Source organism: Tachysurus fulvidraco, chromosome 4, assembly GCF_022655615.1.
Source record: "Tachysurus fulvidraco isolate hzauxx_2018 chromosome 4, HZAU_PFXX_2.0, whole genome shotgun sequence".
NCBI lineage: Eukaryota > Metazoa > Chordata > Actinopteri > Siluriformes > Bagridae > Tachysurus > Tachysurus fulvidraco.
In genome coordinates, this window is record NC_062521.1 from 14,963,709 (window position 1) to 14,971,515 (window position 7,807).

Below are 7,807 nucleotides of genomic sequence, written 5' to 3' on the forward strand. Positions count from 1 at the left end.
AATTTCAATTCAGTTCAGTTGGATTTATTTTTATTGTGCTTTTAACAGTTCACATTTAAAGAATGTGAAAAGCTTTAAAGAAGTATAGAAACAAAAGAGAACAATATATATATTTATATTTATATATATATAACAATCAAAATAATTAAATGAATACATACATTTAAAGTTTAAAATTGATTTAAAAATAAAACTCCCTAAGATGAAAGAAAAAATCAGACCATCAGAAAAAAATATTTGTTCACGTGTACAAATTACTTAAAAAAATTCTAGATTTATGTTTATATATAAACAGTGTTAGTATCAATGAAGCGACTAATACAGTAATACAGCATATGATAAGCCTCTGCCAGTTATATCTAGATTCATTTCAAGTCACAAACTCACTTATTCAGTGATATACTAATTTCAGTGTTTTCAATTTGAAAGCATGTCAAGAAGCTTAACCAAAAATCTCAAGAGAAGGTGTTCAATGTACACACTCTTCAAGGTTAACGGTTTCCTGGCTATGAAGATAAAGCTCAGTCCTGCATCTCTTTTCACCCTTGCTGCAGATAAACCCTGAACTGTATATGCAAAACTGTATGCAGTGACACATCACTAGGTGCTGCCAGGTTTTACTGCACAATAAATAAATCCTGAACAAGGCCTTTCAGAGCTCACTCACTATATAACTCTGCTGTGCTAAAGAACGGAACTCCAATGACATTTTAGTCCTCTGAGCACTGCTCTATGACTTCAAACCACTCGGCTCAGGTATATTCTTAAGAAGAGCACAATGGGCATATTTAAGTAATTGTCTACACGATCATCATTTTATGGTTAATAAGAGACTAACCCAATTCCTCATTCTCAAGTCAAGTGAGACTTATGCAGACACTGTTATATATCTCTTTGTCATCACGGCTTGCTGATACGCCATGTAATTACAAAAAGCGTTCTGATTTATTAGAGCTGAATTTCAATCTTCTAAAGTGATGTTCAACAAACAGAAGTCATAGAAGTTTACAAAAAAGCAATTTATAGGTGTTATGAGAAATCAATCAAGGTCAAGGAAATGTGTAATTAATACAGAGGTATGAAAGATTACCTCCAGCTCTCTCTGTGGCATGTCCCCTCCCTGATACTGCCTTGTTATTTATCTGCTCTGTCACACTGTTGTTGTGATTATGGATGTCATACAGCAATAAACCCCTGTGGGATCAATATTCCTTAAATTAAAGCAAAAAGTGAATTTCCTCAGCTGGCCACACTCATGGGTGGCAGGAGTTACCTTGCTGAATTATCATAAATTTAGCCTACATACCCGAGGCAGGCAGACATCAAAAGTAACACTGTGAGACTGTTAATGCCTAACCTGGAGTGCTAGCATATAGAGTAGATGCCGAATTGTTTTCGTCCGTTCTGTCTAAAAGAAACTCTCCAGCAATTCCACAGTTTTACAAAAGTTTAACAGGCATCTTGGTCTTTATATTCTATTGAACCCACTGACTCTGTACTCTATATAAACCATGGTTTGAGTAAGTCTGAACTTCCATAGCTAACTTAAAACCCCTAGCTGACCAAACAATCCATTTTACAGACCAAACAACTTGAGGTGCAGAAAGCAGACAGTTGTACAGTGCTGAGGTTGAAGATCTGTTTGTGAGATCCTACAGTACTTGACCACTGTCTTTAAATCAATAGCCCATTAGTTCGGGAATAGCACCAGCTTTATCCTTGCGCTTAGCTTGAATGCAAAATAAATTCTTTCCACGTGAGTCACTGTGCCTTTTCACTCAGCATAAGGTGTAATGATGCGTTGGTAGGCCTATACAGATTAAATACATTTCTGTGAAGCAGAAACAAATGCTAAAGTGAATTGCATTTGCTACAGTGAGTTGCTACATTCAAATTAGGAAGCCCAAATTCTTCACAAGGAACAGCACCTTGTCATCCAACATGTATGTAGTAGATTTGATTGTGCTGTGGAAGCTGGAGAAGAGAAGATGAATGATAAATGCAATTTCTGAAGAACATTGCAACGATTAACTGCCAGGAAACTCGTTTTGCAAATCCTATCCATGCTGGTACTTGGTTTCTACCTCATGCTCCCATCACCGGAGATGGACAGGTTTTCTCTAATCCTTTCTAAGAGTTCTCTAAATCGATTCATAATTAATTTAAGAGAATGAGAAATATGACACAGGTAAGAGTTAAGCACCTTGTGGTGACATGCCTCTTTATCTTACCAAAGCAATTTTTGCAGAATGTCAATTTAAATCATAAACATAACTGTTTTGAATGATTTCTCCTACTCCTCCTCATGTAACACTCTGTACAGTACATAACTGGAGCTGATATTCTCATCATATGAAACAAGCATGTTTTTTGAATCGTGTCAGATTATATGTAGTGACATTAATTTTAAAGACAACCTTGACTGACACTGTGACACTGATTTGTTATGACATTGAGACACTCTCCCTGAAAGCCTGTACAAGCTGGAATGGTTAAAAATCACTGTTTGATTTCTCATATTGATTTGACAATTCTTAAGGACATGAAATGCATGTGTCAAAGCTGTCATGATGCATGGAGTTCTTGGAAATTTGTGAAAGTCTATTAGGTTTTTTTTATTGTAGCCTAGACGTAAAATAATATATGTGCTAAAACTGAAGGTAGGCAGATTTATAGTGCAGTTTCCTGCTTTACTTTCTGTGTGTTGGTAAAGCATATAATGCTTTTAGCTTCCTATAGGTTATAATGTTCTTATCAGTACATCGGTATAATAATGTCTGTAAGGTTTAGCTTTACAAAAGAACAGTATGCTTGAAAGCCCTTGAAAGAGTTGAAATGAATATGCTTTTACAAGGTGAAAGTACAGATTGCTCAAATGACCCACTTCATCTATAATCATCATCTCTAAACAAGACTTCATGTCATCCTTGATGATGTCATTCAAAGAAAAACAATGCAATCATTTACCTAAAATGCTCTTCTGAACATACACTCTAAAGCTGAGAAAGAAGGAATTAACAAGGAGCTTCTGAATGGGAATAGTTGAGGTGAGTTGATGTACATTAGTGTTTACTTTTGTTTTAAATATTCAATCACATCCTAATATGCATTTAATATAATAGTACTAATGAATGAAGCACAGAACCAGATTTCTATTCTCCTTGTGCATTTGTCACCAGCATCTTTAAGAGGAACACCAGTACACCTGCCCATTCATACAATTACACAATCGGCCAATCATGTAGCAGTGGTAATTTGTATCAAGCCATGCAGATACAAAGAGCTTGGTCAAGGTCAAGAGCTTGAGGTAATGTTCACATCAAACAGCAGAATGGGGTACAAATGTGATCTCAGGGACTTTCACCTTGACATGGTATTTGATGCAAGAGGGGCTGTTCTAAATATTTCAGAGGCGAATAATTTTCTGATATTTTTCTTTCTTTCTTTCTTTCTTTCTTTCTTTCTTTCTTTCTTTCTTTCTTTCTCTTTTTTTTAACAAACAGTCTCATGTTTAAACAATCAAACTAATGTGAAAACAATAAAATAAATAAATAAATAAAAAATCTAGTGAACAGCTGTTCTGTGGAAAGAAATGGGTTGCTGATGAGAGAGGTCAGAGTAGATTGACCAGGATATGTTGTGGTTAACAGCTGTGGTGAGAATGCCACATTGGCTGAACAGTTGCTTATTTGAGATAAATTTGCTCTCCCAGTTTATCTCTTTCTGGGCAATGGGAGAGGAAATAATACAATCTAGATTGAAGACCAGTTCCTCACAGTGCCAAAAATCATTTATTTGACTTTCACTTTACATATACTGCAAATAATATTTTTTACTTTTATAATTAAGAATAATTACTAATTAAAATCTTGTTTTTGTAGACAGCACACATTATTAGACAAAATAGCTCAAGTGAAGCACCATACATTCTTCCACGAACATCTGTATTTTAATGTAAAGAACTTCTTAACAATGTTCTGCTCTCTCAGACCTTAACCTTTCTCATGCACATGGTGAAGGTTCATTCTAAACTACAGAATTCCTTTATTTTCTCAGCTCATAAAGAACAAACACTATTAAGGATATCAATCAGTATAGGGAACATAAATGCCATTATTGCTCTCCAACACAAAACAGATTTATGTGTCCTTCTACTGACGCATAATTCATACATTCATACATCAAATTAAAGAGCGACACATAGTGGGGTGGGAAAGTGGGTATAAAAAGTACTGGTTCAAGTAAAAAAAAAAAAAACTGACTCGGTGAGGCAGAGATGAAAAGCTTTAGAGTGAAGTTTCAAGCAGGTAAATAGCATTGTTGTCTCTAAGCTATAGCCACATGCTCTGTGTTCCCAAATTAGGTTGTGGATCCTCTATGATTCTGTCCAGGATAAAGAGGTAATTTGGAGTAACAGACTAACATAGGTGTGAAAATGGTCATGAAATTATATAGATGTTGGTCACATTAAGCTGACAACCCTGTAACATGTATGTATGCCAGAAAGCAGTGATTATTTATTGGTCTGTTTTATGTACTGTATATATATATATATATATATATATATATATATATATATATATATATATATATATATATATATATATATACACACACACACATATCATGAGGCGCAACACTAAAATTTGCAGAACTTCACAGCACTTCGGGGCTGGACTCCTGAACACCATGACCCTGAGCTGGACCCTAGAGCTAATTACTTTAGAATGGCAAAAACCCATACGTGACATAGATACTAGTTATATAAATAAATAAAAAACAATGGCTCTAAAGCACAGACCAGGGTTCATTTGTTGCACAATAACTATCAGCATCTATAGAGGATTATGTCGCACAATACGGACCCAACGATGATGAGTGCACTTCAGGAGGGGGAGAGAAATATGACAGCATCCATCAGAAGCTAGGCAGGCAGGCAGAAGAAGCAAGTGGAAGAGAAATTCTGCCAAGGACGTTTTAGTGTGCTGCCAGGCTTCAATGATCCATGGACCTAGCAATAAACCAAAATCCAAGAAATGTGTTCTCCTCTACTGCAGTCTGAGCTCAAACTAGCAAAAATTTGCATCTACTGTTAAAACAATACAGCGCCGTATAGTAGCGCAGGAACACCGGACAAACAATTACTATGGTATATCTCAAAGTTAACCCTCTTGTCTCTTGCAATGAACAGATTATAGAAACTGATTTATCCAGGCAAAACTAATCGACTTTTCCTGTGGATTCTAAGGTGTGCTGATGAGTCGTTCTTTCAAAAAATGTAAATTTTGAGAGCAATTTACAAGACTTGTTTTTTAAAGAGAATAATTTCCTCTTGCTGTATCTGAGCTGTTTGTGTGAATGTGTTTGACTAACAGCTATGTAAAGGTTAGCGTGAAAGGGATGCCTGCATTTCTGCTTGTTAAATATATACTGTAAGCAGTGTGTAGGCTCATATGTAAGAGAATTCATAAATGCTTACTATACTGTTGAATGTAAATTTGGTGTTCACTAGTTTAGGTTTTTAAATAGATTTGCAAAAAATACAATACAAAGTATTCAATGATTTCATTATACAGTTCTAGCCATAGAAAAGTCAGAGATGAAAACAAAAACTGCAAACTGTCTGTCTTAGACAAAAATGGGGAGCTGGAAAGCCGGCTGTTTTCAGTCAGCAAACACAAATAATCTGACTATTTACATTAATTTTATATTTATGCCATTTGGCATTATCCTTTATCCAGAGTGACTTTAAAGTCTCTATCACTTAATACACACATACATCTCAAACACACACACACACACACACACACACACACACACACACACACACACACACACACACACACACACACACACACACACACACACACACACACACAAACACAATACAAGAAATATTGTAAATGCTAATTTACTGTAAGTACTCCATGACGAGTTAAGTTTTTAGTCTTCAAATAAAGACAGTAGGTGACTCAGCTGGTCAAACATCTAGAGGGAATTTGTTGTTTGAATTGTGTACATCTTTTCAGGTTGATCCAATTCATTGTCTAGTTCCTCAAGCCTAAACATTTATGTGGCAGTCATCACAGCCCACCACGGCCGATAATAAATCTGAACCTCTTTTTAGGCATATGAACAAGCTGTCATTAAATGTGGATGAGTTAAATAATTGATTATGAAATTAAAGTCAAGTGCAAAGGAATCTTGCACCTTTCAACAGGATGTCTACAGCTGGGAATGGGAAATCTTTTTTAAACTGACAGCTAAAACACAGTTTTCAACTATGACCTCAGAAACACATCTGGATCGGCAGGCTGACCTGCAGTCAGCAGCACCAAATGTAATCTTTCCTAATGCACCAGTCACAAAGGATTTCCCATGGGTAAAAACTTCATTCAGAGCATTATAGGAGATTTTGCACTGTTAGCTGTACTGCCACTGGCTCTATGATGAACTCTTTAGTTGGGTTGAACTATGATGAACTCTTTAGTTGGGTTTGGCCACATATTATTTGTTCATACTTGTTTTTGCTGGTTTTATACATATGCACACACAGACGCACACACACAGACACACACATATATATACTATGTGTGTGTGTGTGTGTGTGTGTGTGTGTGTGTGTGTGTGTGTGTGTGTGTGTGTGTGTGTGTGTGTGTGTGTGTGTGTGTGTGTGTGTGTGTGTGTGAGAGAGAGAGACGTTCTGTCAGTAATGTGACCATGTACACTAATAATGGGGCCAGCAGAATACCAATATTTGGCTGCCCAAATCTTCACAGATTCACACCCATGATTGACAGTTGGAGTCAGATATTTAAATTTGTATGTTTCCATAAATAAACTCCCACAAAGACTTTAGAGCCCTTAATAAAACACAGTTGAACATCAACAAATAGTATATGAAAGTGGCCATTTCCTCTGAAAATTAATCATTTTCTTCACATGCCTTAGTTTGATAAAAAGCAGGCTAAGCCATGATTGATGCTCATGATTCTGATTGTTTAATCCTGTTTCTCACTGTAGTAGTTGCAGTCATCTTCCATCCAATTTCTGTACTGCTTATCCTACTTAACCTGGAGGCTCTCCCAGGGAACTCGAAGCACAAGACTGTGGAGACAATGGACAGGGTGCCAACCCATCACAGGGTACAATCACACAGTATAGACAACTTAGAGATGACTATGAACTTAGAACACTTGTCTTGAGTACTGAGAGGAAACACAAAACGCTAGGGAGAACATGCAACCCCCAATCCCGGTGGTGAAGGCAAGCATGCTAACATTCACTACTTAACATGCAAACTCCACACACTTGGAGCCATCATGCCACCATTCCCACCCCTAACACACACACACACACACACACACACACACACACACACACACACACACACACACACACACACACACACACACACACACACACACACAGCATCAATTAAAGAGCTTTTAACTCTTAGCTGTATGTTATTTTAACTGCTCACTATGTATTTGGTACAGCCATACTTTTTTTTCTTTTTTTTTTAAGCCTGGAACAAGAGTTTAAACAAGTTATTGTATTGTATACTATATTTTCCTTAAATACTGTAAACTAAGCTGCGAACATAACTCATATATCTCATTAAAATATTTATGACAATAGATGGTCTAGAGGTCATGTGACAACGACTTTTTTTTAATGAATGCCTTTAACAGTTTCACTCACCATGTTTTATATAATATGTATTTTAGCACGTGAACTGGTCTAGTCCTGATCTCAGATCAGTGGAAGAGCGCAGAAGGCTGCTTCTCCTGCCGCAGATTAAGCT